The 14,280-nt window shown below is 48.4% G+C and overlaps 1 protein-coding gene and 1 long non-coding RNA gene across 2 annotated transcripts in view; one reads left to right on the forward strand and one right to left on the reverse strand.

The window, feature by feature from the left end:
• Window positions 1–14,280, reverse strand: part of MFAP1 (microfibril associated protein 1) — a 30,291-nt gene that overhangs the window by 7,979 nt on the left and 8,032 nt on the right. The gene's annotated exons all lie outside the window — the stretch shown is intronic.
• On the forward strand, window positions 2,674–5,840 carry LOC138676651 (uncharacterized). Its single transcript, XR_011320802.1, has 2 exons — window positions 2,674–2,767; window positions 5,661–5,840. It is a non-coding gene; the product is annotated as an uncharacterized lncRNA (long non-coding RNA).

Here is a 14,280-nt window from a genome sequence, read left to right on the forward strand (position 1 = left end):
CATAATACTATATAGTGAACGCTCCAATAGTCTCTCGTGGCAGACCAGGGGCACATATTACTGGCAGGGAATAAAACCAGGGCATGGTTAGGAATACTACACAGCAACAAAGGGAGACCATACAATCTCCATATAGGTCTTATGTTTTTGAGCTTCATATGTCTGTATATTCATAGATCCTACAACCTAATACAATGTCTTGAAAGTATTCGTACACTGTGAACTTTTCCAACATCTTTTCACGTTGCACCCACAATCTTAAATATATTTTATTGGGATTTTATGTGACATACCAAGACAAAGTGGCAAGCTTTTGCGAAGCGTAAAAGAAATTATACCTGGTTTTCTAATTATTTTGAAAATATACATCTGAAAACTGTGATGTGCATTTGTATTCAGCCCTCTGTACTCCGATAACCCTGAATAAAATCCTGACTGATCAATTGCCTACAGAAGTCTGTGTGTTATTTATTCTCAGTATAACTATAGCTTTTCTGCGAAAGCCTTAGAGGTTTGTGTGAGAAGATTAGGGATCAAACAGCATCATGAAAACCAAGGAACACACCAGAGTTCAGGGATAAAGTTGTGAAAAAGAGTAAAGCAGGATTAGGTCATAAAAAATAGCCGAATCTTTGAAATCTCATGGAGCACTATTCAATACTTCATCCAAAAATGAAGACATTGCTGTCCAGCTAAACTGACAACCGAAGCAAGGAGAGTAATACCTGGAGAAGCAGCTAAGAGGCCCATGGTCACTGTGGAGGAGCTGCAGAGATCCACAACTCAGGTAGGAGAATCTGTCCACAGGACAACTATTTGGCCACATTCAGTATTTGGTCAGTATCTGTAAGTCTAAATCAGGAGAGGAACAATCAGAGGAAAAGTATAATAGAAACGTGCACCACTTATGCATTTTTCCCCCACTTGGCTTACAAATACTGATGCGAAATACTGACAAAATACTGAAGGTGTGAATGTGGCCTTCATCATATACTCCACAAATCTGGCTTTTTTAGAAGAGTGGCAAGAAGAAAGTCATTTTTAAAAGCAAGCCAGAAGTCGTCCTGTTTGCAGTTTGCAAAAAAAAGCAATATAGGGAGTACAGCTGGCATGTGGAAGAAGGTGCTCTGGTCGGATGAGACCAAAGTAGAACTTTTAGGGCTAAATGGAAAACCACATGTGTGGCTGAAAGCCACACCATCTCCACGGTCAAACATGGCAGTGGCAGCATCACGCTGTGGGGATCCTTTTCTTCAGCAGGGTCAGGGAAGCTAGTCAGAGTTGATGGAAAGATAGATTGAGCTAAATTCAGAGCAATAATGGAAGAAAACCTGATAGAGGCTGCAAAAGATTTGAGCCTGGGGCATAGGTTCGCCATCCGGCAGGACAACGACCCTAAACATACTGCGAGCGCTACAATGGAATGGTTTAGATCAAAGCATATTCATGTGTGTGAATGGCCCAGTCACAGTCCAGACTTAAATCCAATTGAGAATTTGTGGCAAGACTTGAAAATTGCAGACGGCCATATAGTATGGACGACAATCGCATCACACTGTTCGGACTGGCTGGCGGCTCTCCTGAGGAGAATGGGACAGTTACATAGAAATACATGAAGCTGTCACGCTCCGGTCAGGAGAGCCGCTGGCCCCGAGCATTGCGATGCGATCGTTGTCCGTGTTGTACGGCCGTCTGAATGCGCTGATATGGGAACACAACTTCACGTGCAGATTTTCCCAATAGAATTACATCAGATGTGGAAAATCGCACAGATATAAAGCGCCTGTGTTTTCAGGGTGTTTCTGCTGTGTATGCCATCTACACATGATTGTGTCAGGAACGTCAAAACCAAATACATCCCGACTGCCATTAGCGCCGCTCACAAGGGCAAAAGGTGGCTCAGTACCTCTGCTACATCTCACACCGCACCCACCACAGGCAGGCCGGCCATGGGGGCTCAGTACCTCTGCTACATCTCACACCGCACCCACCACAGGCAGGCCGGCCATGGGGGCTCAGTACCTCTGCTACATCTCACACCGCACCCACCACAGGCAGGCCGGCCATGGAGCTCAGTACCTCTGCTACATCTCACACCGCACCCACCACAGGCAGGCCGGCCATGGGGCTCAGTACCTCTGCTACATCTCACACCGCACCCACCACAGGCAGGCCGGCCATGGGGGCTCAGTGATGATGATATCTTAAGGCTACGTTCACATTAGCGTTGTGCGGTGCTGTGTCGGGCGCAGCCGTGGCGACACATGCGTCATGCGCCCCTATATTTAACATGGGGGGCGCATGGACATGTGTTGTCTTGCGTTTTGTGACGCATGCGTCATTTTGGCGCAAGCGTCAGGGCACAGAGGACGCTGCATGATGCATTTTTTCTGCGTCAAAAATCATGCAAAAAATGAACGCATGCGTCACAAAAAGCTGCGTTTTGCACGCGTTGTGTCGCCGACGCAGCACCGCACAACGCAAATGTGAACTTAGCCTAACTGGGCCTGGTTTGTAGTGACTTATCACGGTGCGACCCCGACACCTGTATCATGACAGGCCGGAATATATATACACAGCCTTGTGACGTAACCACTGTTATTCTAGACAGCTGGATGGTAAATGCTAGAGTGTATGGGCTCCTTCCAGGTGTGACGTCATTTCCGGGGGCGTGTCCTATCGGGAGGGGGCGTGTTTTCAGTCACATCATGAAGGCGGCAAAGCAAAGCAGCAGGATTATAGCTTGTGGACGCCATGGCACATGGAGGTTAGTGGTTTCAGAGTGAAAAAATGCTACTTGCTGCTCGCTATTGGGGGGAGGCCCTGTGGTGGGCGACCTGCTTGTCTGTGTGGGGGGCACCGCTGCTGCTGTGGGGGACCCCCGTGGTGGGCTTTGTGGGGGGGGGCACCGCTACTGCTGTGGGGGACCCCTGTGGTGGGCTTTGTGGGGGGGGGGTACTGCTGCTGCTGTGGGGGACCCCCGTGGTGGGCTTTGTGGGGGGGGGCACCGCTACTGCTGTGGGGGACCCCTGTGGTGGGCTTTGTGGGGGGGGGGGTACTGCTGCTGCTGTGTGGGACCCCCGTGGTGGGCTTTGTGGGGGGGGCACCGCTGCTGCTGCTGTGGGGGACCCCTGTGGTGGGCTTTGTGGGGGGGGGCACCGCTGCTGCTGTGGGGAACCCCCGTGGTGGGCTTTGTGGGGGGGGCACCGCTGCTGCTGTGGGGGACCCCCGTGGTGGGCTTTGTGGGGGGGGCACCGCTGCTGCTGTGGGGGACCCCCGTGGTGGGCTTTGTGGGGGGGGGGCACCGCTGCTGCTGTGGGGGACCCCCGTGGTGGGCTTTGTGGGGGACCCCCGTGGTGGGCTTTGTGGGGGGGGCACCGCTGCTGCTGTGGGGGACCCCCGTGGTGGGCTTGTGGGGGGGGGCACCGCTGCTGCTGTGGGGGACCCCTGTGGTGGGCTTTGTGAGGGGCACCGCTGCTGCCGGCTGTTGTGGGGGACCCCCGTGGTGGGCTTTGTGGGGGGGGCACCGCTGCTGCTGTGGGGGACCCCTGTGGTGGGCTTTGTGGGGGGGGGGCACCGCTGCTGCTGTGGGGAACCGCCGTGGTGGGCTTTGTGGGGGGGGGCACCGCTGCTGCTGTGGGGGACCCCTGTGGTGGGCTTTGTGGGGGGGCACCGCTGCTGCCGGCTGTTGTGGGGGACCCCCGTGGTGGGCTTTGTGGGGGGGGGGGGCACCGCTGCTGCTGTGGGGGACCCCCGTGGTGGGCTTTGTGGGGGGGGCACCGCTGCTGCTGTGGGGGACCCCCGTGGTGGGCTTTGTGGGGGGGCACCGCTGCTGCTGGCTGTTGTGGGGGACCCCCGTGGTGGGCTATGTGGGGGGGCACCGCTGCTGCTGTGGGGGACCCCTGTGGTGGGCTTTGTGGGGGGGCACCGCTGCTGCTGTGGGGGACCCCTGTGGTGGGCTTTTTGGGGGGGGCACCGCTGCTGCCGGCTGTTGTGGGGGACCCCCGTGGTGGGCTTTTTTTTGGGGGCACCGCTGCTGCCGGCTGTTGTGGGGGACCCCAGTTGTGGGCTTTTTTTGGGGGGGCACCGCTGCTGCCGGCTGTTGTGGGGGACCCCCGTGGTGGACTTTTTTTGGGGGGCACCGCTGCTGCTGGCTGTTGTGGGGGACCCCCGTGGTGGGCTTTTTTTGGGGGGGCACTGCTGCTGTCTGCTGTTGTGGGGGACCCCCGTGGTGGGCTGTTGTGGGGGAACCTTGTGGTGGGCTGTTGTGGGGGACCTGCTGCTGCTGGCTATTGTGGGGGGATCCCTGTGGTGGGATTTTGGGGGGCACCTGCTGGCTGTTGGGGGGGCCCCCTGTGGTGGGGTTTGGAGGTGACCTGCTGCTTATGGGGTGGACCCCTTTTAGTGGGGGAGACCTGTGGTGGGGTTTGAGGGTGACATGCTTGTGGTTCGGTTTGGGGGGGCGTGACCTGTCTATTGGGGGGTACCCCTGTGGTGGGATTTGAGGGCTATCTGCTTGTGGGATGTGGGGGGAGACCTGCTGCAGGCTATTGGGGGACCCCTGTGGTGGTGACCTGCCTGTGGTGGGACGTGGGGAGGCGACCTGCCTGTGGTGGGACGTGGGGAGGCGACCTGCCTGTGGTGGGACGTGGGGAGGCGACCTGCCTGTGGTGGGACGTGGGGAGGCGACCTGCCTGTGGTGGGACGTGGGGAGGCGACCTGCCTGTGGTGGGACGTGGGGAGGCGACCTGCCTGTGGTGGGACGTGGGGAGGCGACCTGCCTGTGGTGGGACGTGGGGAGGCGACCTGCCTGTGGTGGGACGTGGGGAGGCGACCTGCTGCTTACGGAGGGATCCCCTTTATTGGGGGACAACCTGCTTATGGGTTGGGTTTGGGGGGGCTGATGAGGGCTTAGGCTGGGTGGAGTGGACGTCTGATAAGGGTTTAGGCTGGGTCGGGGGTGGACGTCCGATAAGGGTTTGTGCTGGGTGGGGGGGTCCACGTCCGGTGGGGGGTTGGCCGTCCGATGGGGGGTTATTCTTGGAGGAGGGGTGGACGTCCAATGGGGTTTATGCTGGGGGGTTAAGCTGGGGTGGCATCCGATGGGGGAGGTGGTGTACGATGGGAGTAATGCTTGGAGGAGGGGTGGACATCTGATGGGGGTTTATGCTTGGAGGAGGGGTGGACGTCCAATGGGGGTTTATGCTGGGGGGTTAAGCTGGGGTGGCATCCGATGGGGGAGGGGGGTGTCTGATGGGATTTATGGTTGGGGGCAGGGGGCATCATATGGAGATTTACGCTTGTGGGAGGGAATGTCTGGTGGGCTTTTGGTTTATCCTGTGGGGTCCGCTGGTTAATGTGAGGTGGATGTTTCTGACTGGGGGAGCGAGGTTATGCTGTGCGGCCTTCTGGTTGATGTGGGGGGCTAATGCTTCATTGGGGTACACACAAAAAATGGGTGTATGCTGCTTACGCTATGCAAAAAAAAAAAATTAGGTATTTCCTGTAGAGGAGGGTACACCACCAACTGGCACGAAGCTAATCCGTTTTAGCTTAATGTCAATAGGAGGAAGACATGGGTCTGGACCGCCCAGCCCAGTTTAGGCCTTAGGTTTTTTTTTTTTTTTTTTCTATTAACGATTTTTTTTTTTTCTTCCCAGATATGGCTTTTGAGGGCGACAGTGGAATTGTCACTCTAATCTCCCACCTAGAATTGTCACTACCGTATCATCTGTGGTCTACGAGGCAAAGCCCTAACACATCAAGAGTGTTTGGGGTTCCCCGGAGGACGGTCCATGCCACGAATCCCCCTACCCTCTCGCCTCTCTGCGTCCAGGTTATTCCATGCCCATCTTAATCATCGGTCTGCGAAAAAGGATTTGTGATCTTAACCCCTCTGTGACCTTAGACGTACTATCCCGTCGAGGTGCCCTGGACTTATCTGACCCTGGACTTATCTGACCCTGGACGGGATAGTACGTCATAGCCGATCGGCCGCGCTCACGGGGGGAGCGCGGCCGAGTGTCAGCTGCTTATCGCAGCTGACATCCGGCACTATGTGCCAGGAGCGGTCACGGACCGCCCCCGGCACATTAACCCCTGGCACACCGCGATCAAAGATGATCGCGATGTGCCGGCGGTGCAGGGAAGCACCGCGCAGGGAGGGGGCTCCCTGCGGGCTTCCCCGAGACCCCCGGAGCAACACGATGTGATCGCGTTGCTGCGAGGGTCTCACCTCCCTCCCTGCTCCCTCCAGCCCCGGATCCAAGATGGCCGCGGATCCGGGTCCTGCAGGGAGGGAGGTGGCTACACAGAGCCTGCTCAGAGCAGGCACTGTGAAGCCTGCAGCACTGCAAGTCAGATCAGTGATCTGACAGAGTGCTGTGCAAACTGTCAGATCACTGATCTGTGATGTCCCCCCCTGGGACAAAGTAAAAAAGTAAAAAAAAAATTTTCCAAATGTGTAAAAAAAATAAAAAAAAATATTCCAAAATAATGAAAAAAAAAAAAATATTATTCCCATAAATACATTTCTTCATCTAAATAAAAAAAAAAAAAACAATAAAAGTACACATATTTAGTATCGCCGCGTCCGTAACGACCCGACCTATAAAACTGTCCCACTAGTTAACCCCTTCAGTAAACACCGTAAGAAAAAAAAAAAAAAACGAGGCAAAAAACAACGCTTTATTATCATACCGCCGAACAAAAAGTGGAATAACACGCGATCAAAAGGACAGATATAAATAACCATGGTACCGCTGAAAGCGTCATATTGTCCCGCAAAAAAAGAGCCGCCATACAGCATCATCAGCAAAAAAATAAAAAAGTTATAGTCCTGAGAATAAAGCGATGCAAAAATAATTATTTTTTCTGTAAAATAGTTTTTATCGTATAAAAGCGCCAAACCATAAAAAAATTATATAAATGAGGTATCGCTGTAATCGTACTGACCCGAAGAATAAAACTGATTTATCAATTTTACCAAACGCGGAACGGTATAAACGCCTCCCCCAATAGAAATTCATGAATAGCTGGCTTTTGGTCATTCTTCCTCACAAAAATCGGAATAAAAAGCGATCAAAAAATGTCACGTGCCCAAAAATGTTTTCAATAAAAACGTCAACTCGTCCCGCAAAAAACAAGACCTCACATGACTCTGTGGACCAAAATATGGAAAAATTATAGCTCTCAAAATGTGGTATTGCAAAAAATATTTTTTGCAATAAAAAGGGTCTTTCAGTGTGTGACGGCTGCCAATCATAAAAATCCGCTAAAAAACTCGCTATAAAAGTAAATCAAACCCCCCTTCATCACCCCCTTAGTTAGGGAAAAATAAAAAAAAATGTATTTATTTCCATTTTCCCATTAGGGCTAGGGTTAGGGCTAGGGTTAGGGCTAGGGTTAGGGCTAGGGTTAGGGCTAGGGTTAGGGCTAGGGTTAGGGCTAGGGCTAGGGTTAGGGCTAGGGTTAGGGCTAGGGTTAGGGCTAGGGTTAGGGCTAGGGTTAGGGCTAGGGTTGGGGCTACAGTTAGGGTTGGGGCTAAAGTTAGGGTTAGGGTTTAGATTACATTTACAGTTGGGAATAGGGTTGGGATTAGGGTTAGGGGTGTGTCAGGGTTAGAGGTGTGGTTAGGGTTACCGTTGGAATTAGGGTTAGGGGTGTGTTTAGATTAGGGTTTCAGTTATAATCGGGGGGTTTCCACTGTTTCGGCACATCAGGGGCTCTCCAAACACGACATGGCGTCCGATCTCAATTCCAGCCAATTCTGCGTTGAAAAAGTAAAACAGTGCTCCTTCCCTTCCGAGCTCTCCTGTGTGCCCAAACAGGGGTTTACCCCAACATATGGGGTATCAGCGTACTCAGGACAAATTGGACAACTTTTGTGGACCAATTTCTCCTGTTACCCTTGGGAAAATACAAAACTGGGGGCTAAAAAATAATTTTTGTGGGAAAACAAAAAGATTTTTTATTTTCACGGCTCTGCGTTATAAACTGTAGTGAAACACTTGGGGGTTCAAAGTTCTCACAACACATCTAGATAAGTTCATTGAGGGGTCTAGTTTCCAATATGGGGTCACTTGTGGGGGGTTTCTACTGTTTAGGTACATTAGGGGCTCTGCAAACGCAATGTGACGCCTGCAGACCAATCCATCTAAGTCTGCATTCCAAATGATGCTCCTTCCCTTCCGAGCCCTCCCATGCGCCCAAACGGTGGTTCCCCCCCACATATCGGGTATCAGCGTACTCAGGACAAATTGGACAACAACATTTAGGGTCCAATTTCTCCTGCTAACCTTGGAAAAATACAAAACTGGGGGCTAAAATATAATTTTTGTGGAAAAAAAAATATTTTTTATTTGCATGGCTCTGCGTTATAAACTGTAGTGAAATACTTGGGGGTTCAAAGCTCTCACAACACATCAAGATGAGTTCCTTAGGGCAGGGGTCCCCAACTCCAGTCCTCAAGGCCCACCAACATGTCATGTTTTCAGGATTTCCTTAGTCTTGCCCAGGTAATAATTGCATCACCTGTGCAATGCAAAGGAAATCCTGAAAACATGACCTGTTGGTGGGCCTTGAGGACTGGAGTTGGGGACCCCTGCCTTAGGGGGTCTACTTTCCAAAATGGTGTCACTTGTGGGGGGTTTCTACTGTTTAGGTACATTAGGGGCTCTGCAAACGCAATGTGACGCCTGCAGACCATTCCATCTAAGTCTGCATTCCAAATGGCGCTCCTTCCCTTCCGAGCCCTCCCATGCGCCCAAACGGTGGTTCCCCCCCACATATGGGGTATCAGCGTACTCAGGACAAATTGGACAACAACTTTTGGGGTCCAATTTCTCCTGTTACCCTAGGGAAAATACAAAACTGGGGGCTAAAAAATAATTTTTGTGGGAAAAAAATTTTGTTTTATTTTTATGGCTCTGCATTATAAACTTCTGTGAAGCCCTTGGTGGGTCAAAGTGCTCACCACACATCCAGATAAGTTCCTTAGGGGGTCTACTTTCCAAAATGGTGTCACTTGTGGGGGGTTTCAATGTTTAGGCACATCAGTGGCTCTCCAAACGCAACATGGCGTCCCATCTCAATTCCTGTCAATTTTGCATTGAAAAGTCAAACGGCGCTCCTTCCCTTCCGAGCTCTCCCATGCGCCCAAACAGTGGTTTACTGCCACATATGGGGTATCAGCGTACTCGGGACAAATTGGACAACAACTTTTTGGGTCCAATTTCTCCTGTTACCCTTGGTAAAATAAAACAAATTGGAGCTGAAGTAAATTTTTTGTGTAAAAAAGTTAAATGTTCATTTTTATTTAAACATTCCAAAAATTCCTATTAAACACCTGAAGGGTTAATAAACTTCTTGAATGTGGTTTTGAGCACCTTGAGGGGTGCAGTTTTTAGAATGGTGTCACACTTGGGCATTTTCTATTATATAGACCCCTCAAAATGACTTCAAATGAGACGTGGTCCCTAAAAATAAATGGTGTTGTAAAAATGAGAAATTGCTGGTCAACTTTTAACCCTTATAACTCCCTAACAAAAAAAAAAATTGGTTCCAAAATTATGCTAATGTAAAGGAGACATGTGGGAAATGTTACTTATTAAGTATTTTGTGTGACATATCTCTGTGATTTAATTGCATAAAAATTCAAAGTTTGAAAATTGCGAAATTTTCAAAATTTTCGCCAAATTTCCGTTTTTTTCACAAATAAACGCAGGTACTATCAAAGAAATTTTACCACTACCATGAAGTACAATATGTCACGAGAAAACAATGTCAGAATTACCAGGATCCGTTGAAGCGTTTCGGAGTTATAACCTCATAAAGGGACAGTGCTCAGAATTGTAAAAATTGGCCTGGTCATTGACGTGCAAACCACCCTTGGGGGTAAAGGGGTTAAGGACTGGTATATCCTACGAGGCAGTGAGGGGGCTACTTTAAAAAAAAAAAAAAAAAAAAAAAAACAGGACAAATATGTCCTAGTTTTCCCCTGAGCAATGTGGACGTCTCCTGAGGAAACCTTCCTATTCATGCAGCATCCACGTTTTCCAGAGGCTCCTGTGACTCTGCTCTTAAAATATCCAGGCTTTGGTCTAGGCCTTCTCTGGTGGCCGGTCCACACTGACAGCGCCCTGAACAATCATGCATGCCGACTTTCTAGTGCGTCCTACTTTGCGCCTATCAGTTTAAGAGTACTTCGCTTCTGCAATAGAGGACTAAAGTCTGCCTCCCAAGAGATCTGTTCAAATTTGGTTGTTTTGGAAATGTTCTGTCCAAAAAAAACGACGGGACAACTCTCCGACCTACCAGAAAAAGACGAGACCTTCCTTTAGGCCAGCTCCCTCCTGGCATCCATGAACCCACCAGCACTGGTCTGCTAGGCCTGGATCTAGCAGACTCTCTTCGACATGATGGGGCGTTCCCACCTTGGATGTTTCTCAGGGTCGGCTGCCGTGTCCTTCACAATTCAAGGCCGGTATTATGATCTCTGGTCCGGGACACCGAAACCTCAGACACCGGAGGCAGGCCCGGGGGTGGGGGGGCAGAGCCACATACCCTACCGACAGTCCTGCCCGCATGCACCAACAGCATATTACAGTTTTACAATACTTTAGAAACGCATAAAATGAAACAAGCAAAGGCATAAAATGAAACAATGAAAGGCATAAAGTTTTTCAATGCAAAGAAATGCAGTTTTATAAAATTAGAAATATTTCTATATCTAATGTTAAAATGATATTTATCCAGTATTTCTATAAGTAAAAGTCTGAGATTTCTGTGAGAAACGGTAATTGTTTACCTCTAAAACCAGTTCTGAATGTAAATAAAACATTGCTCTGATTAAGTCTCCACATTGTATTTTAGTCTTTCATTTCATGCGTAGGGCAGGACAAGCCCATGATGTAGCTGTGTAAAGCTAGGTTCACATTGCGTTAATGGGTTAACGCTAACGGACTGCGTTGCACGGCAAAAATTTCGCAATTAACGCCGTACAACGGGTCCGTTAGCGCACCCATTGACAGCAATGTTATTTTTAGCTGAAGCGCATCGCTAGCGCATGCCATTTTCGGCACGCGATAGCGATGTGCCGTTCTTTTGTGACGGACCTCGGACGCTGCTTGCAGCGTCCGAGGCCCGTTCCTCGCTACCGCAGATCGGGGATCTGCACTAGCGGGGAGGGTGAACGCCGACCCTCTAGAAACATTGCGTTAGCGCAATCCGCTAGCGCTATGCGCTTAACGGATTGCACTAACGCAATGTGAACCTAGCCTAAGACATGTAAGGTGCTATAATAACAGCCTTGGGCTGGTTTCACACCAGCATTCGGCAGGGCTGCGGATGGCAGCCTTCTTCCTCCATTAAGCCCCGCCCAATGCCGCACCTCTTCCTTCAGTTCCGCCTACGTCTGCATGCGTCCTGCATACCCAATCTTTAACATTGGGTACGCAAGCCAAGCGGATGCCTCCGCATGCGTTGTTTTAACGCGCCGACCGCAACAAAATGCAACATGTTGCGTTCGACGCAGTTCAGCGCATCGTCAAAACAACACGTGCCTGTGTACCCAATGTTAAAGATAGGGGATGCATGCACATGTAGGCGGAGCTGAAAGAAGAGGTGCAGCAGTGGGTGGGGCTTAACGGAGGAAGAAGGCTGACAAACTGGTGTGAAACCAGTCTTAGACAGGTAAACCACTTTTGAAACAATGTTCACTTGTACAAGCATTTAACCCCTTAGTGACGGGGCCAATTTTTTAAAATCTGACCAGTGTCACTTTATGTAGTAATAACTCTGGAATGCTTCAACATATTCCATTGATTTTGAGGTTGTTTTTTTCCAGACATATTAGACTTTATGATAATGGTAAACTTGGGCTAATATGTATTTCTGATATTTTGTAAAAATATCAGAAATTAAAAAAAAATAGAAATTTTCAAATTTTGAATGATTTTCCCTTTAAGGCCGGAGTCACACTAGAGAGGAATACGGACAGATTAACATTGGTCCGAGTGCTATGCAATTTTTTTTTCTCGCATAGCACTCGGACCAATGTTAATCTGTTAAGCAGCTCCCATCACGTTTTTTGTTTTTTTCACGGCCGTATTATATGTGCGAGTGAAATTGCAGCATGCTGCGATTTGCACCGTATATCAGCCGAGAATCCCCAATGAAAGTCTGTTTATGCAAGAAAAACTCACACCACACGGGCCATCAGTGTGACTTGCGAGAAATATGCAACGGTGTCCTTTGAAAGGCTGGCAATTCAGGTGCAATGTACAGTAAAATCACACTGACAGCTTGCAATACTTACAAATAGTTAATTTGTCAGCTTCTGTCAAATCATTGCAGGATAGGAGACATGGTTTACATACAGTAAACCATTGCAGAACGGTTAGATTTAGATAGGTCAGTGACTAATACGGTTAGTAGTATGTGTGTGTGTAAAATTTGGGACCTGTATGTATTTAATAAAAATGTTTTCACTGAAAAAACTGGCGTGGGCTCCCACACAATTTTCTGTGCCACAGAGGGAAAGCCAGTGACTGGTGACAGATATTATAGCCTAGAGAGGGACCATGGTTATTGCCTCCCCAGAAAAGGTGCATCTGTAAGATGTGCCAATTCTGGCACTCAGCCTCTCTTCTCACTGCCCTGTAGCGGTGGCATATGGGGTAATAAGGGGTTAATGTCACCTTTGTATTGTAAGTTGACAGTAGGCCAGCTTACTAATGGAGAGGTGTCTGATAGATGCCTCTCCATTACTAACCTGTGGGCTTGATGTTACTTGACAATAAAATGGTGACATCAACTCCACAAATATGAAGCCCGCTGCTACAGGGCAAGTGGGAAGAGCGAAGCTAAGTGCCAGAATTGGCAGATCTATAAGATGCGCCATTTCTGGGATGGCTGAGAGCTGATGGTTTTTAGCCTCAGGGGCTGCCAATATCCATGGCCTCTTCACAGGCTATTAATATCAGCCTACAACTTTTATAAGGGGACCCCATGTCAATATTTTGTGTCCCACTGTAAAATAGCCAGTAAAGGCTAAGCAAACAGCTGTGAGCTGATATTAATAGCCTGGGAACCTTTATGGTTATTGGCTCCTCCAGAATATTAACATCAGCTGTCAGCTTTCCCTCTGCTGGTTATGAAAATAATGCGGGAGTCCATGGAGGTTTTTTTTATTTTTTTGAAAAAGCATTACATTTCACGCAGGTTTCTTAGTTGACTTTTTTTTTTTAAAGCATATGTAGGTTAATTATGTTAATGCTCCTACATGGGGGGGTGTGTGAAGAGGTTGAATAAGGAAAATACATCACAATTCCATATATAGATAGATAGATAGATAGATAGCTAGATAGATACCCAAAAATGAGGCAGCACTCCATAGTTCAGTATAAGAACGTGCAGGGTTTAATTTACCCACATGTTGTGGCAACGTTTCAGCTCACAATGAGCTTTTCTCAAGCCTTGAGAAAAGCTCATTGTGAGCTGAAACGTTGCCACAACATGTGGGTAAATTAAACCCAGCACGTTCTTATACTGAACTATGGAGTGCTGCCTCATTTTTGGATATCTATAAATGTGGATGATCGCTGGACTGATTGTCTTGGGGCTCTGCACCTGAAGCTAAGTATTTCTGTGCTGTTCCTTTTTTCTTATTTGGTATATATATATATATATATATATATATATATATATATATATATATATATATATATATATATATATATATATATATATATATATATATATATATATATATAATCTTTAGCGCTCTGGCTTTACAAGATTTTACATAAATCAGATGGATTTACATCGTTGGACGTTACAGATCTGCGGAAGGTATGGATATTGTTGTTTTTTTTTTTTGTTACAGATCGAGGGTCTTCAGTGATTGGATTGAGCGTAGAATAAAATATTACAACAACCTTTGTTTTTATTTCATTAAAATAATTTTTAATAATGTGGTTGTTTTTTTAACCCTTTACTAGTATTGGATTAATAATGGATAGGTGTCATAATTGACGCCTCTCCATTATTAATTTGGCTTAATGTCACCTTACAATAGCAAGGTGGCATTAACCCTTCATTACCCCATATCCCACTGCTACACGGGAATGGGAAGAGAGTGGCCAAGTGCCAGAATAGGCGCATCTTCCAGATGTGCCTTTTCTGGGGTGGCTGGGGGCAGGTGTTTTTAGCCAGGGGGGGGGCAAATAACCGTGGACCCTCTCCAGGCTATTAATATCTGCCCTCAGTCACTGGCTTTAC

This window comes from Ranitomeya imitator, chromosome 4 (genome assembly GCF_032444005.1).
Source record: "Ranitomeya imitator isolate aRanImi1 chromosome 4, aRanImi1.pri, whole genome shotgun sequence".
NCBI classification, from domain to species: Eukaryota; Metazoa; Chordata; class Amphibia; order Anura; family Dendrobatidae; genus Ranitomeya; species Ranitomeya imitator.